At 46.6% G+C, this 15206-nt stretch overlaps 1 protein-coding gene across 1 annotated transcript in view; it reads left to right on the top strand.

The window, feature by feature from the left end:
- The first annotated feature begins 3460 nt into the window (after positions 1-3460).
- FAM169BP (Protein FAM169B) overlaps positions 3461-15206 on the top strand; it is a 78817-nt gene continuing 67071 nt past the window's right edge. The window contains exon 1 of the mRNA XM_055364069.2: positions 3461-6210. The gene's annotated coding sequence lies outside the window, so the exon portion shown is untranslated. The remainder of the gene's footprint in view (positions 6211-15206) is intronic.

Genomic DNA, 15206 nt, shown 5'->3' with positions numbered 1-15206 from the left:
TGCACTCCAGCCTGGGTGACAGAGCGAGACTCCCTCTCAAAAAAAAAAAAAAAAAAAAAAATGGGTGAGATTACTCTCTGAATAAAATGTGGTTTATAACAAGCACCTTTTCCTTTTCCTTTTTCTTTCTTTTTTTTTTTTTGAGGCAGGGTCTCTCTCTGTTGCCCAGCCTGGAGTAAAGTGGTGTGATCACAGCTCACTGCAGCCTCTACCTCTCAGGCTCAAGCAATCCTCCCACCTCAGCCTCCCAAGTAGCTGGTCCTACAGGCATGTGCCACCACGCCCAGCTAATATTTTATTTTCTGTAAATATGGGGTCTCACTATGTTGCCCAAGTTGCTTTCAAAGCCTTGGGCTCAAGTGATCACTGAGGTCTCCCAAAGTGCTGGGATTACAGGCATGAGCCATTGTACTCAACTGTCTTTCTGTGTTGATCCAATGCTTTGTAAATTTTGTGTTTAATGGCCTGTAACAGCTGGCTTGTGGATGAACCATGTTGCAAACAACCTTTCGGGAGGGCCAGCTTGGGGACTCTTCATTAAAGTGACGCCAAAGACCAAGACATTTATAGGTTGCAAGATTTGTTAAGAAATCATTCTCTGAAACTGTGGAGGCCTGCTGTCAACTTATTTGAAACAAAGTTTTGCTCTTGTCACCCAGGCTGGAGTTCAGTGGCACTATCTCGGCTCACTGCAACCTCCGCCTCCCAGGTTCAAGCGATTCCTCTGCCTCAGCCTCCTGAGCAGCTGGGATTACAGGCGCTGGCCACCACGCCCGGCTAATTTTTTTTTTTGTATTTTCGGTAGAGTCGGGATTTTGCCTTGTTGGGCAGGCTGGTCTTGAACTGCTGACCTCAGGTGATCCACCCGCCTCGGCCTCCCAAAGTGTTGGGATTACAGGCGTGAGCCACCGCGCCTGGCTGCTATCAACTTTTAACAAGCAACCTGGCTGCCCAGCTCAGCCAATGTGTTCTTTTGTAATTTTCTTATACCTTTCTTGGTTTTCAAAACAGACTTGGTACCAGAGCACATTGACCTTTTTCATTTGATGACCACAAAGAGGGCTTTGGATGTGGGCACTTCAGAGAAGTCTCTGGGACAATCTCAGTATTGGAGACACTGGTTTCTGTCTCTTATAACAAACAAGTGCTCAGAATTGAGCTTCTCTGTCCCAGGGCTGACAGGGAGCCTAGACTGGGCCTCTAGGGCCCAGAGAATGTGTGCATTTCTTTTTCTTTCTTTCTTTTTTTTTTTTTTTTGAGACAGAGTCTCACCCTGTTGCCCAGACTTGAGTGCAGCATCACGATCTCGGCTCACCGTAACCTCCGCCTTCCAGTCTCAAGCAATTCTCCTGCCTTAGCCTCCCAAGTAACTGGGATTACAGGCATGTGGCACAACCGCCCGGCTAATTTTTGTATTTGTAGTAGAGATGGGGTTTCACTATGTTGACCAACCTGGTCTTGAACTCCTGACCTCAAATGATCCAACTGCCTTGACTCCCAAAGTCCTGGGATTACAGGCGTGAGCCACTGCGCCTGGCCAAAGGTGTGCATTTCTTGAAACTGCTTGCTGGACTGAGCCAGGGCAGCAGGCAGCCTGAGTGGCATCCCGGGGGGAGGCGGGCACGTCCCAGGCTGTGTCCATACAGTGGCCACCGGGGCCCTGGGAGAAGAGCTGGGCCCGAGGTGGGCAGATTGGGATCCAGAAAGCTGCTGCAGTAGGAAGCGTTTGGAAGGGAGAGCCGAATGGTGATTGGCCGACAAGTAGGTATCTGGTTGACACGTGGATAGATGGACATGTGGACGTGGGGAAGAAAGGGTGTGCTGGGGGGGAGATGGGAGAAGAAGTTTTTAAAATTCCCCTTGTGTTTAGCTCAGCATGGGGAAGGTTTCCATTTTTGTGGTGCCTGTGTTCCGTCAAATTAAGCCTGTGTTCCGTGCAACAGTGTGCTTTCAACGCACACCATGCTAATTAATGTTAAGTAAATTCCCGTGCCCGTATTATGATGAAATAACAAAACGGTTATTTTATTATTTTTTCAGGTGAAACGTGAAGCTTCATATGTCTGCTTTTGCACGGTGCACCGTGATGAACCTCAACATAAGATACTGGTTTTGTTAATCCCCAGGACACGAAGACAGGTTGGTGGTTATTAATGGATTTCAAAAACAGGCATCTTGACTTCATCATATACAATGGATGGAATCAAACCCCTAGGAGATGATGGTTGTGCTCATAGGCTGAACTTAGAAGGACATGAAAGCAGAACTGATTTATTTTCAGGTTTTAGGGATCCAGTAGTGCATTCGTATTTCTGTTTATTGACATATATATTGTTGTTGGGTTTTTTTTTTTTTTTTTTTTGAGACAGAGTCTGGTTCTGTCACCTAGGCTGGACTGCAGTGGTGTGATCTCGGCTCACTACAACCTCTGCCTCTCGGGTTCAAGCGATTCTCCTGCCTCAGCCTCCTGAGTAGCTGGGACTACCGGCACCCACTACCACACTCGGCTAATTTTTTGTATTTTTAGTAGAGACGGAGTTTCACTGTGTTAGCCAGGATGGTCTTGATCTCCTGACCCCGTGATCTGCCCGCCTTGGCCTCCTAAAGTGCTGGGATTACAGGCGCGAGCCACCGCGCCCAGCCTTTTTTTTTTTTTTTTTTTTTTTTTTGACATAGTCTTGCTCTGTCACCCAGGCTGGAGTGCAATGGTGTGATCTCGGCTCACTGCAACCTCTGCCTCCCAGGCCCAAGCTATTCTCCTGCCTCAGCCTCCTGAGTAGCTGGGACTATGGGTGTGCCACCACGCCTGGCTAATTTTTTTTGTATTTTTAGTAGAGATGGGGTTTCACCATGTTGGTCAGGCTGGTCTTGAACTCCTGACCTCAAATGATCCCGACTGCCTTGGCCTCCCAAAGTGCTGGGATTACAGGTGTGAGCCACCACGCCCGACCTATATATTTGTTTTTGTATTAAAGACACGAGAACTGCCTCTTGCCCACAGTGGCAGGCCTCGGAGCTGCTTTCGAGGTTGCTGTTCTTATTAACAACAGCGCACAGAATTGTAAGCTCTGAGTGAGGTCCTTTTGTTGGAGTGTTACCACAGCCCTGTGCACCCAGGGGTCCATTCTCATCCCCCACATTCAGACAAGGACATGCAGCCTCTGAGTGGTGGAGTAACTGGCCTAAGACCACACAGTTAGGGCATGGTAGGGATTTTTTTGCAAGGTGATGACTGGGTGGGGTTTTGTTTCTGGTGGTGAAGTTTAGGTAATCTGTAACTCATTCATTCTTCCTCTGTGTTATGGAGAGACCATTTGTGGCTGGATTTCAGATCCTCGAGTGAGTCCTCTGGAGAAGAGGCACCACCAGGCTCCATGGCGTCTGGGGCAGGGGCCTGGGGGCCGTGGCAGTGGACAGTGTGAGGTGGGGAGCAGAGAAGGGGTGCAGCCCGTCTGTCCTCCCTGAGAAGAAGTGAAGGAACTCGTTTCAGTGAGGGCTCTCAATTTAATTTTAATCCTATGCAGAAATTTTCTCCTCTATTATACCTATGTTTTATCTTGTGTTTTGCAGATCTCTTACAATGGCTGAGTATTGCTTTCCTAATAAGAAATAATAATAATACATCTTAATTGGTGACATGGTTTGGCTGTGTCCCTGCCCAAATCTCATCTTGAATTGTAGCTCCCATAATTCCCAGGTGTTGTGGGAGGGACCTGGCAGAAGATAATTGAATCGTGAGGGCAGTTTCCCCCATGCTGTTCTTGTGGTAGTGAATAGGTCTCACAAGATCTGATGGTTTTATTTTTTTGTTTTTTTATTTACTGGGGCGGATGGAGTTTTGCTCTTGTTGCCCAGGCTGGAGTGCGGTGGCACAATCTCGGCTCACTGCAACTTCCACCTTCTGGGTCAAGCGATTCTCCTGCCTCAGTGTCTCGAGTAGCTGGGACTACAGGCGTGTGGCACCACGCCCAGCTAATTTTTGCATTTGTAGTAGAAACAGGGTTTCACCGTGTTGGCTAGGCTGGTCTCGAATTCCTGACCTTAGGTTATCTGCCCGCCTCGGTCTCCCAAAGTGCTGGGATTACAGGCGTGAGCCACTGTGCCTGGCTGATCTGATGGTTTTGTAAGGGGTTTCCGCTTTTGGTTGGCTCTCATTCTCTCTTGCCTGCTGCCATATAAGACAGGGCTTTTGCCTTTTACCATGATTGTGAGGCCTCCCAAGCCATGTGGAACTGTGAGTCCATTAAACCTCTTTTTCTTTATAAATTAGTCAGTCTTGGGTATGTCTTTATCAGCAGCGTGAAAACGGACTAATGCTATTGGTCCGCCCTCCTTCGATGATGTGGTATCTGGTGAAAGTTTGGGGTTATGGATCTTTTACTATATCTGCAAATGGGGGCCTCCTTCAGCTTCCAGCTTCCTTAGACATAGACCTTTGCCTGTCACCTGCATGTCTGTCTGGGACCTGTACTCAGAGGATGCCCCGCATGGTACGTGTCACAAAGCCCAAGGTGACATCTTTGGGGCAAGCTATTCTGCACGTCCTCAAGGCCTCTGTGTTTGCTAAACGTGAAATTCAAGTGTGCTTAGCTAGCTGTGTGGGAGTCTTCAGTATGCAGGCAAAGCCTCCTCATTGCTTCAGGGCTGGAGGTGGCTGAGATGTGTGTGAGAGCTTTCTGTCGAGGTTCAGGGTGCTTCCTACCTCTGTCCGGTGGAGCCTTGGCTGTTGTGAACAGAGGACCTATGAGAACCTCAGGCCTTTGATATTGCCTTGGATTTGTGACTCCACCACCATGTTGCTGAAAGTACCAAGATGTACCCACATGAACCCTTCAGTGCACAGATTGTCAAAAACTCTAAGAATATTGTTTGCCCATTTTAAGAAAATGCTCACATATCAGCTGCCCCACCACCCCCTTTTAGGCATTTAACAATATTCTGGTTATAGGTCTTTAACTACAATTTGCATAATGTAAACATATGACTGACTCTTATAAATCTGTTTCTCATTTGTATTGGACTTAATTTTTTTGTTGTTTTCAAGAATGTACTATAATAAATATTCATAAGCTCCAAGACATCTCACTATGGACCATTCGTTATATATAATAGCACTTTAAATAACATTTCGAAATGTTTTCCTACTGCTGTGGGCTCAATTGTGTTGGCTGTGATTTTGCATGGTTTCAAAAAAAGCACTCAGGTGTTCCTGGAGCCCCACGCTCTCGCTCTTTAATCCGGTATTTGGAAGCAGACACGAGTTCTTTCCCAAACACATCGCACATTTCCAGAGCATGTCTTGTGGCTTGAAGCATGTGGACTGTGCAGCAGCCGATGCTATCAGGGACCCTCTTCACAGCTTTGACAAATGTGTCACCTCCCCTCTATGCTTAGCTGTGACCGTGGAGAATGCTATCACTAGTTCCTTTGCCACTTTCTTGGAGAAGTTCTATTTGTGAAGGCCGTGCATGTTTGTGTGTTTGTGTGTTTAAATGGAAGCTAAAGGAGTCAGAAGCTGTTTGATAAGCCCTGGGTATGAGTTAATTATTGATAAGGTGGTTGAACCCATCACAGTCACTTCCGATAACTCCGCAAGCAAATGAAAAACATCCCGGAATTGTGAATTCCCCTGTGGCAAGTGGTTATCGTTCGTGGTGGCAGTCTGCTGTTACGAGCTAAGTAATGAAGCTTTCCGCCTTTCCCCTTTAAGAAACTGTGACTGCACTTTCCACAGAGCGGGGGTGAGAGCAGGTGCCCTTGTCCCCGAGGCTCCTGGCGGGCTCTTTCTGGATGCTTCTCTGGACAGAGGCTGGTTTATATTCTTTGAGGGGACATGGCTGAAGGCTGCCAGGAACCCCCTTTCCTAGGTTGCTCCTGTGCCTTTGCAAGGACTTCAGCTTCCACTTACGTCTCCTTATTTGTTACTTCATTCATTTCCTTTCGTTATTCTCATTTGTTAATTATTAATGGATCTCAAATGTTTATACATATTAAAAAACTTCTCTCATCAAAAAAGTTGGGGCCTTTTTCTGATCTTCCGTGTAAACTCAAAACCACTCATCCTAGCCTTCAAGACTGACATCAGATGATGACCTTCAGCTTTTCTCATTTCTTCCTGTGTCCTGTGCTGCATAATAGGATGAATATGGACTTTGACGTCGGATGGAGCTGACTTGGAATCCTGGCTCTGCCAGCTGACTGGCAGAGGGGGTAAGTTATTTAACCTCTTTGAGCGTCGGTTTCATCATTTGCAAAATGCAAACAGCTTACCTACTTCACAAGACAGTCGTGAGAATGAAATTATTTATGGCAGGAAATCTGATGCATGGGACCATCCCAGGGCAGAGCCTAGGCATGAAATCTGCAGGACTCCCGGGCTCCTCCGGGAAGTGCACCCTGGCTTGTTCCTCCTCTGTCTTTGCGTGTTGTGCTAGAGAAGTATGGATTTCAGAGTGGGGGGCCTGTTCTGTAGCTTCTGGTGAAAGTTTGGCAGTTGGAATCACCACCCTGGCAGATTCTGCTTGGGGACTTCCCCAGGGACAATCTTAGTCTGTTTTTGAGCTACTGTTCTTGGATTTTTTTTTTTTTTTGAGATGGAGTCTTGCTCTGTTACCCAGGCTGGAGTGCAGTGGCACGATCTCGGCTCACTGCAACCTCCGCCTACCGGGTTCAAGCGATTCTCCTGCCCCAGCCTCTCAAGTACCTGGGATTACAGGCGTGTGCCACCACACCCAGCTAATTTTTAGTAGAGATGGGGTTTCACCGTGTTGGCCAGGCTGGTCTCGAACTTCTGACCTCAAGTGATCCACTCGCTTCAGCCTCCCAAAGTACTGGGATTACAGGCCTGAACCACTGCGCCCGGCCTCTTCTTGGATTCTTATTAATTGTCAGAAAGTTGTTCCTTATACTGATCCAAACTGCCTCCTTATATAAATGTCATGCAGTCCATCCAAAAGGCCCGACTGATCAGGGATGGGCTGGAGCGGATGTGTCTCGATGCCCCCTGGGTCAAGAGACTGTGGCTCTCATCAGGTGAGCCTTAAGGCAGGTGCGATGTGGCACTAATGGAAGGATAGGTCCAGCTCAGTTATAGCTCAGTTTTCTTTGGTGCTGCTCAGGCTGTGACTGAAGCAAACAGCACTTATCCATGGAGAGTAATGGGGATGACGGATGAGAGGACTTGAAACCTTTTGAGCAACGCTTGAAGAAACTAGGGCTATTTCTCTTTAGAGAAGGAACGCAGGGCTCTAGAAACTCATGGTTTGAAAGGGTGTTGAGGTCATTAGATCCAGTGTTTTCCAAGATGATTTTAAGGAGGTGCGGCTGAATTTCAGATGGAGAAAAAGGATAATCTTTTGGGTTTTAATTTTCAATATTTTGAGGAAAACGTTTTTGCTTCCTGCCAATATGCCTTTAGTGCTTGACTAACACTCTTTAATCACCTTTTTTATTTTTGAAAAAAAAGAGTAGGCCTCCCAGCTGAGTACCCTTAGCTAGAATGCTATGTTTTGTCTTTGTAAGGTATTTTTATAATTATAGCAAATGATGCCTCATTTATGGCAGGGCTAATAAGAGGACAGGTGGTGTTCAGATGTGTCAAAATCACGAAAGTGTTTTCTGGGAGGCACTGGCCTGTGGTCTGGGCCTCTGCACCCCCAGGAGCCTGTTCTATTCTGGGATAGCTCTGATTGTTAGAACATTCTTCATGAGGAGCCCAAACTGATAGGGCCATATGCCTCTCCATTGGCCTTGTGCCTCGCGTGGAGTCATCCAGGTAGGTGGGCATGGCTTCTCCACTCAGGTGTGCCGCATTTTCAAAGTCCTCACCTCCACCAGATCACACATCTCTCAGTCTCCAATTGCTTCTCCTGGGATGCAGGCTGCAGAGCTTGTCACACCCTGGGTCCCTCTTTCAGGTCTAGGCTTCTTTTAGCACGACATCAGAACTTGTGTCATGGGTGCCATTGTGGAAGCACCTGGGTTTTGTAGTAAGTTAGTCCTGGGTTCAGATCCTGGCTCTGACCCTCAGGAGCGGGTGGCCCTGGTGAAGTTCCTGAGTGTCTCTGAGCCTTATTTTCCTGCCTTGCGACTCGGTAGCGTGGCCTGTGCCCAGCAGCAAGGCATCACCAAGGAGCTGGTTAGAAATACAGGATCTCAGCTGGGTGCCGAGGCTGACGCCTATAATCCCAGCACTTTGGGAGGCCGAGGTGGGTGGATCACCTGAGGTCAGGAGTTCAAGACCAGCCTGACTAACATGGTGAAACCCTGACTCAACTAAAAAAATACAAAAATTAGTCAGGCTTGGTGGCAGGCGCCTGTAATCCCAGCTGCTCCGGAGGCTGAGGCAGGAGAATCGCCTGAACCCAGGAGGCAGAGGTTGCAGTGAGCCAAGATCATCCCACTGCACTCTAGCCTGGGCGACAAGAGAGAGACTCTGTCTCAAAAAAGAAAGGAAAGGGAAAGGGAGGGGAGGGGAGGGGAGAGAAGGGAAGGGGAGGGAAGAAAGAAATACAGGGTCTCAAGCCCCACCCCAGACCTAGAGTCAGAACTTGGGCTTTAACAAGATCCCCAGGCGATTTGCAGGCACACCGCAGGCTGCGAAATGCTTGTCTAGAGAACCGTGAGATTAGAGTGGTGGTTGGGGAAGTGTTCACTCTTCTTGGACTGGACATTTTGCTTCCACAAAGCTAGCCTCAGTTTACCTGGGCATTTCCTGCCCAAGTTTGACCCACCTGACACTTCACTCACCGCCTGCGTGCCCGGCCCTGGGCTTTCCACATGAACTTGTTATTAAGACATCACTCTCTTTCAAAGTTTGTGTAGTTGATGTTTCAAACCTAAAGATAGGAACTTATCTTTATTCCACTATATATAAATAACAGCTTTATTGAGATATAATTCATATACCATATAATTCCTCTATTTAAGGTTTCCAGTTCATGTTTTTTAGCATACACAGAGTTGTGCATCCATCATACAATCAGTTTCAGAACATTTTCATTACCCCTAAAACAAACCCCACTTCCTTTATCTATCACGATCCTTCTACCCTCCCCAGCCCCAGGCAGCCACTAATCTACTTTCTCTATGGATTTGCCTATTCTGGACATTTCTTATGAATGGAATCATACAATATATGCCCTTTTGTGCCTGACTTCTTTCACATAGCATAATGTGTTCAAGGATCATCCATGTTAGAGCATGTTACAGTACTTCCTTCATTTTTAGGGCTGAATAATATTCCACTATGCAGATACATCACATTTGTTTATCCATTCATCAGTTGACGGACACTTCGATTATTTCCACTTTTGGACTATGACTAATGCCACTGTGAAAATTTGTGTACAAGTTTTTGAGTTGGGGATATGTTCTCATTTCTCTTGGGAGCCCAGGAGTGGGATGAATTGCTGAATCATACGGTAATTATGTTTAACCTTTTGAGGATCTGTACTGTTTTCCAAAGCCACTGCAACGTTTTATGTTTCCTTCAACAATGTTTGAGGATTCCGATTTTTCTACATCCTTGCCAACATTATTATTGGCAATAAATCAATAACCATTCTAGTGGGTGTGAAGTGGTGTCCCTGGGTGTGGGTTTGATTTGCATTTCCCCGATGACTAATGATATGAGTATCTTTTCATGTATTTATTGGCCATTTGTATATCTTCTTTAAAGAACTGTCTATTCTTATTTTTTGCTGTTTTAAAATCAGGTTATTTGTCTTTTTAGTATTGAGTTGTGAGATTTAAAATCTAGTCTTTATATATTCTGGATACAAATTCTTTATCAGCTCTATGATTTGCAAAATTTTTCTCCCATTCTGTGGGTTGTCTTTTCACTTTGTTGGTGGTATCATTTGAAGCACGAATGTTTTTAATTTTTTTAATTATACTTTAAGTTCTAGGGTACATGTGCACAACGTGCAGGTTTGTTACGTATGTATACATGTGCCATGTTGGTGTGCTGCACCTGTTAACTCGTCATTTGCATTAGGTATATCTCCTAGTGCTATCCCTCCCCCCTCCCCCCACCCCAGGCCCTGGTGTGTGGTGTTCCCCACCCTGTGTCCAAGTGTTCTCATTGTCCAATTCCCACCTATGAGTGGGAGCATGTGGTGTTTGGTTTTCTGTCCTTGTGATAGTTTGCTGAAAATGATGGTTTCCAGCTTCATCCATGTCCCTACAGGGGACATGAACTCATCCCTTTTTATGGCTGCATAGTATTCCCTGGTGTATATGTGCCACATAAATGTTTTTAATTTTTATGATGTCCACTTTATCTATTTTTTTGTTGTTGTGTTTGCTTTTGGTGTCATATCTAAGAAACCATTACTTAACCCAAGGTCATGAAGATTTATGCCTGTGTTTTCTGATTATGTTTTTCTTGGGTCTATTATTTCATTGTGTTTAAAGAGTGGGTCCTTCCATCCAGTTATATTAGCTCTTTCTCTGACTGTATAGCTTGTGTCCTTTGAAGGCATGCATTCTTTTTTTTTTTTTTTAAGATAGGATCTCACTCTGTTTTCCAGGCTATGGAGCTCATAGCTTACTGTAACCTTGAACTCCTAGGCTCAAGCAATCCTCTAGCTTTAGCCTTCTGAGTAACTGGGACTATACATGTGTACACTATCACACCTGGCTAATTAATTTTTTTTTTTTTTTTTTTGTAGAGACAAGGTCTCCCTATATCGCCCAGGTTGATCTTGAACTCCTGGCCTCAAACGATCTTCCCACTTTGGCCTCTCAAAGTGCCAGGACTATAGGCATGAACCACCATGCCCAGCCCTGATGGTGTGCTTTCTTTATTTGTAATCCAAGTACCTAAAAAAATGCTGATCATTATTCATGCAATTATTATACCTTTAAAAACACACTCAACCCATTGTTTAGCATACATTGCTGGCTCATCCACAAAAAGATTTCAAGAGACTTTATGAAATGAATGCTTGAAATTTTGAGTGGAGGGAAACCTGGCTGCTGAAACCAAGATGGCTTATGTTTAATTGTTCTCCTAACACTAGTCTGGGAACACTCTGAGAAAAGGAGGTGAGGCCAGTTTTGTATCATCTGGTTTTGGGGAATTCATACTGATTTTAAGTCTAGTCTTTCTTTTCTTGGTCCTTATAGACCATCTTCCACAATTCACTCTGGACCTTTGTCAGGAGGGGATGCTAGGAGAACCAGGCATTAATACTAAGGCTGATGTTATCCCCCTATGCACTGGGGCAGCGTTGGTTCATGTTTGGTCTTTTCGGCCATTCCTGTCATTGTATAATTACAGAGAGTGGATTTCAACTTCAGCATCACATTCACAGGTTCTGCTCCTTGGGATGTGAATTCACTGGGTCTAGAGACTTGAGCATCTCTAAAAGGAGCAAATCTCTAAAAGAATGTCCCAGAGGCTGATTAAAAATGGCAAGTTGTAATTGATATGAAGTCAAATGCAGCTGTTTGGGAAATAAACAAAGGTAAGACATAAAAAAGGATGAGTTCATGTCCTTTGTAGGGATATGGATGAAGCTGGAAACCATCATTCTGAGCAAACTATCGCAAAGACAGAAAACCAAATACCGCATGTTCTCACTCACAGGTGGGAATTGAACAATGAGAACACTTGGACACAGGAAGGGGAACATCACACACTGGGGCCTGTTGTGGGGTGGAGGGAGCGGGGAGGGATAGCATTAGGAGATATACCTAATATAAATGATGAGTTAACGGGTGCAGCACACCAACAAGGCACATGTATACATATGTAACAAACCTGCACGTTGTGCACATGTACCCTAGAACTTAAAGTATAATAATAATAAAAAAAAAAACAAAAAACCAAACAAACAACAACAACAGAAAAACAAAGGCAAGACCCTTGCCTTATACTCTAATCCACTATTTCCAGTTTCCAAGCCATTCCTAATTTGGGGACCAGTTGGCTTTCCAGTGAAGATGGTCCTCTGTGACCATTAGAGCATCTGGCCAACGCATGTTCTTCCTCAAGGTTCTCTCCAAGTCCAGCCAGCCTACCCGGGCCCCTCACCCTGTTTTCACGAGCAGTTTCCCAGCCTGCCTGAGCTTACTTAGTGCTCTGGTCTTCCCCACCTTATTCTTTAAGGATTGTGCCAGGCCTGGGGCTCTGCACTCAGTTACAGGCACCTTTGTCCATCCCCCACTGTAACACCTTCGTAACATCTGACCCTTTCTGAATGGGCCTCTTTTCTGCAAGCTCCTGGGCCACACCTTTAGTTCCAGATGGAGTCTTCCTGTTGTACTTGTCAGGAAACTTGCTGATTTGTCTTGTAAGATTTCCTCTTATCAGCTCTCTTTCTGACAACTTTTATTTTATTTTATTTTTTCATATGAAGCCCAGGAGTCAGATGATCAGAGGGCAAGGCAAAGAATGTTCCAGAGGCTGATTAAAAATGGCAAACTGTAATTGATATGCAGTCAAATGCAGCTGTTTGGGAAATAAACAAAGGCAAGACCCTTGCCTTATACAACAACCCAAATAAACTCCAAACGGATTGAGGAATTACATGTAAAAAAACCAAATGAGATAAAATTAAAATCCACACCCATAATATAAAAATGAATATAACATTTATTTCTACTCATGATTTAAGTTTCTGGAAACCTCTGTGGCAACAGGAATTCACAACTGATTAGCTTCCGCATGTACAGACTAAAGAGTAAAGACCCCAAAATTAAAATTAAACCTATGATAGGAGAGGTATAGATAGATAGGCAGACAGGTAAGGATGATAAAATATTCATGGTAGATTTAGGTAGTGAGTGTGTGGGTGTCCACTGTAACAAATGTTTGAAAACTTTTGTCATCAAATGTTTTAGAAAAACAAAAAAAAAATTATAATTGAGTAAAATGACAAAGATATGATGCCACAGTGCTGCAGAAGGTTTTGGAGTAAGGAGGCTCTTGGGTATTGCTGGAAGCAGTTGGGAGCCCTCCCTGGTTCTTGGCAGGGAAGCGGCAGTCTGGCCGGTATGGGGGTGTGAAACCAGATAAGTTATCCACCGCCCACTGCCCATTTCCTCAGGACCTCTGGCTCTGCCTCCTGGCGTCCAGACTCAGTGGTGGTGCCCGCACTTGGCTCTTGCAGAGGCTGGCTGTGTCCCCAGCGCTAGGGGCTGTGGACCTGCAGCAGCAGGCCCTCCCGGCTTGCTCTCAGCCCTTGGCTGCCTGGGGGGCATGCTGAAGGAGCGCTGAAAGGAAGCGGAGATTTCCAAAGAAGCCTGGTGATGTTATGGAGGATGGGGTGGGGACGGGGATCCTGGCTCTGTATCTTCAGTCCTTGGCAAAATGCCCTACCCATGATTGGAAGGAAGGACACGCCAGTGAATCTTGGGGAGGCTGCTGGCAACCTGGGCAGAGATGCTGGGGGCTTGCCTGGCAGGGGGCACGGGTTGGAGACACATGGAGTGGATTGAAAGCAATGGTGAGGAAGGTTTCAGCGTGGCTAGGTGGTGGTACCAGCCATGCTTGGTTATCTAGGAGAAAAAGCATAGGGCAAGGTCAACCTGAGCTCCCATCTGAAGGGTCTGGGGAACAGCAAAAGCAGGGGGAAGTAAGATTCGGCAGCTGGAGGAGGAGTCTGGGCCTGGATCCTTTACCTGGGTGGGAACCTGTGCTGTAGGCGTGTCTGCGTTGTGGGGTGTAGCACCTTGTAGTTATCACCTGTTGCTATTCCTCGCCCTGGTCGTTGCCTGTGGTTGACCTTCTTTGGCAGATTATAACCTCTCTGAAGGGAGGGGTCCTGCCACTTAGATCTTCTGGGCTCTGTTGGGTGGCCAGCATCCCCAGAGGGTGTTTGCTAAATATTAGCTAGGTCTCTGCATGGGGGAGATGTGGGATGGGGAGGCAGCTGGGCTAAGAAACAGAAATCAAGACACTGAGGGAGAAGGAAGGCTGAAGCAATAGTGTTTGCAGTTGTTGACTTCCCTGATTAGAACATCTATCCCTCCAGCCAACTCCCAGGACGTTTTGTGACCAAGCATAGCAGTAACCCTTCAAATGGCTGCTAATTGATTTACAGTTTTTGGTGATTGCACAGCATGTGCACCCGGAGAAAAACAAGCAGAGAATCAAAAAATGATGATTTTTTCCTGGAAAAGCATGCCCGTTATAGCCTACAGGGACAGCAGGGGCCAAGGCAAACATTCAGCTGAAACCAGAGCCTTGGTGTAGCCTGCCTTCCGAATGGCTGTCCTGGGCCGGGAGATTGCGACATGGTGGGGCTGTGGCCAGACCCTCTCTGGGCTGTGCCGGGGGCAGGTGGTGGTCGGGAGGGAACCTCAGGGAACTTCTTTGGGGCCAGGAGGTCCTGTCTGGGCTGCTCCTCTCTGCTGTGCAGGCTGCCCAGATTTTGGGGATGGGTCAGGGATGGAGGGCTGGAAGCGGGTGGGGGTTGTGAATTTGGGACTCCCAGAAGGGGGCCCAGCTAGAGCAGCTCCTGGTCCCTGCTGGTGGGCCTTGAAGGGAGGGGCTGGGCCCTCTGGTGGGATGGATGGGTGCAGTGCAGTGCTGACTAGCAGGATGAGGGCAGTTTGTGTCTATCTAGTGAAAAAAATGAAAAACAACTGGGGTGGTGGGAGATGGGGAGAGGCTCGCTGACCTAGTGAAGTCTGGGTTTTGGCGTGTGGAGCAGTGATTGCAATTTTTCTGGCTTTGAAGTGTGATGGCCCCGCAGACTCATGAACACAAAGGATGCAGAGTGGAGATTTCCTGGAGCCTGCTTCAGGGACCACCTGGTTAGCAGGCACCCTGTAAACATGCCTGCCATGAGCGTGTGGACATAGCATCTTTATATTTTAGTCTGTGCTTTCTTTCTGGATCATGCAAAGGGAAACGTCAGTCCGAGGCAGGTCAAATCCCACCCTCCACATTGGCAGAGCCTCGCTGAAGTAGGTTTGACAGTTTGAGGGAAAAGAGCTCTGGCCAGAAACTCAGGCTGTATTTAAATACCTGCGTCTCTGGGCAGCTAAGGTGCCCATGTGGCCACAGATGTTTGGCCAGTGTTAGGTGGCCCCCAGGTTGAGTAGTGACCCGAGCCACTTCTCATACAACCTAAAGGAGCCCCGTGCTAGGAACAGAGAGATTTGTTTTCGTTGGGCCCTAAAAGGTGCCAATTGAAGGGCTGGCTATTCACAAGGACAGCAAAATGTTTTGGAAGCGCATGTTGGCGAGAGTT

The sequence above is a fragment of the Gorilla gorilla genome, chromosome 16, assembly GCF_029281585.2.
Source record: "Gorilla gorilla gorilla isolate KB3781 chromosome 16, NHGRI_mGorGor1-v2.1_pri, whole genome shotgun sequence".
In the NCBI taxonomy this organism is placed as follows: Eukaryota; Metazoa; Chordata; class Mammalia; order Primates; family Hominidae; genus Gorilla; species Gorilla gorilla.
This window is presented reverse-complemented; position numbering and strand designations above follow the sequence as displayed.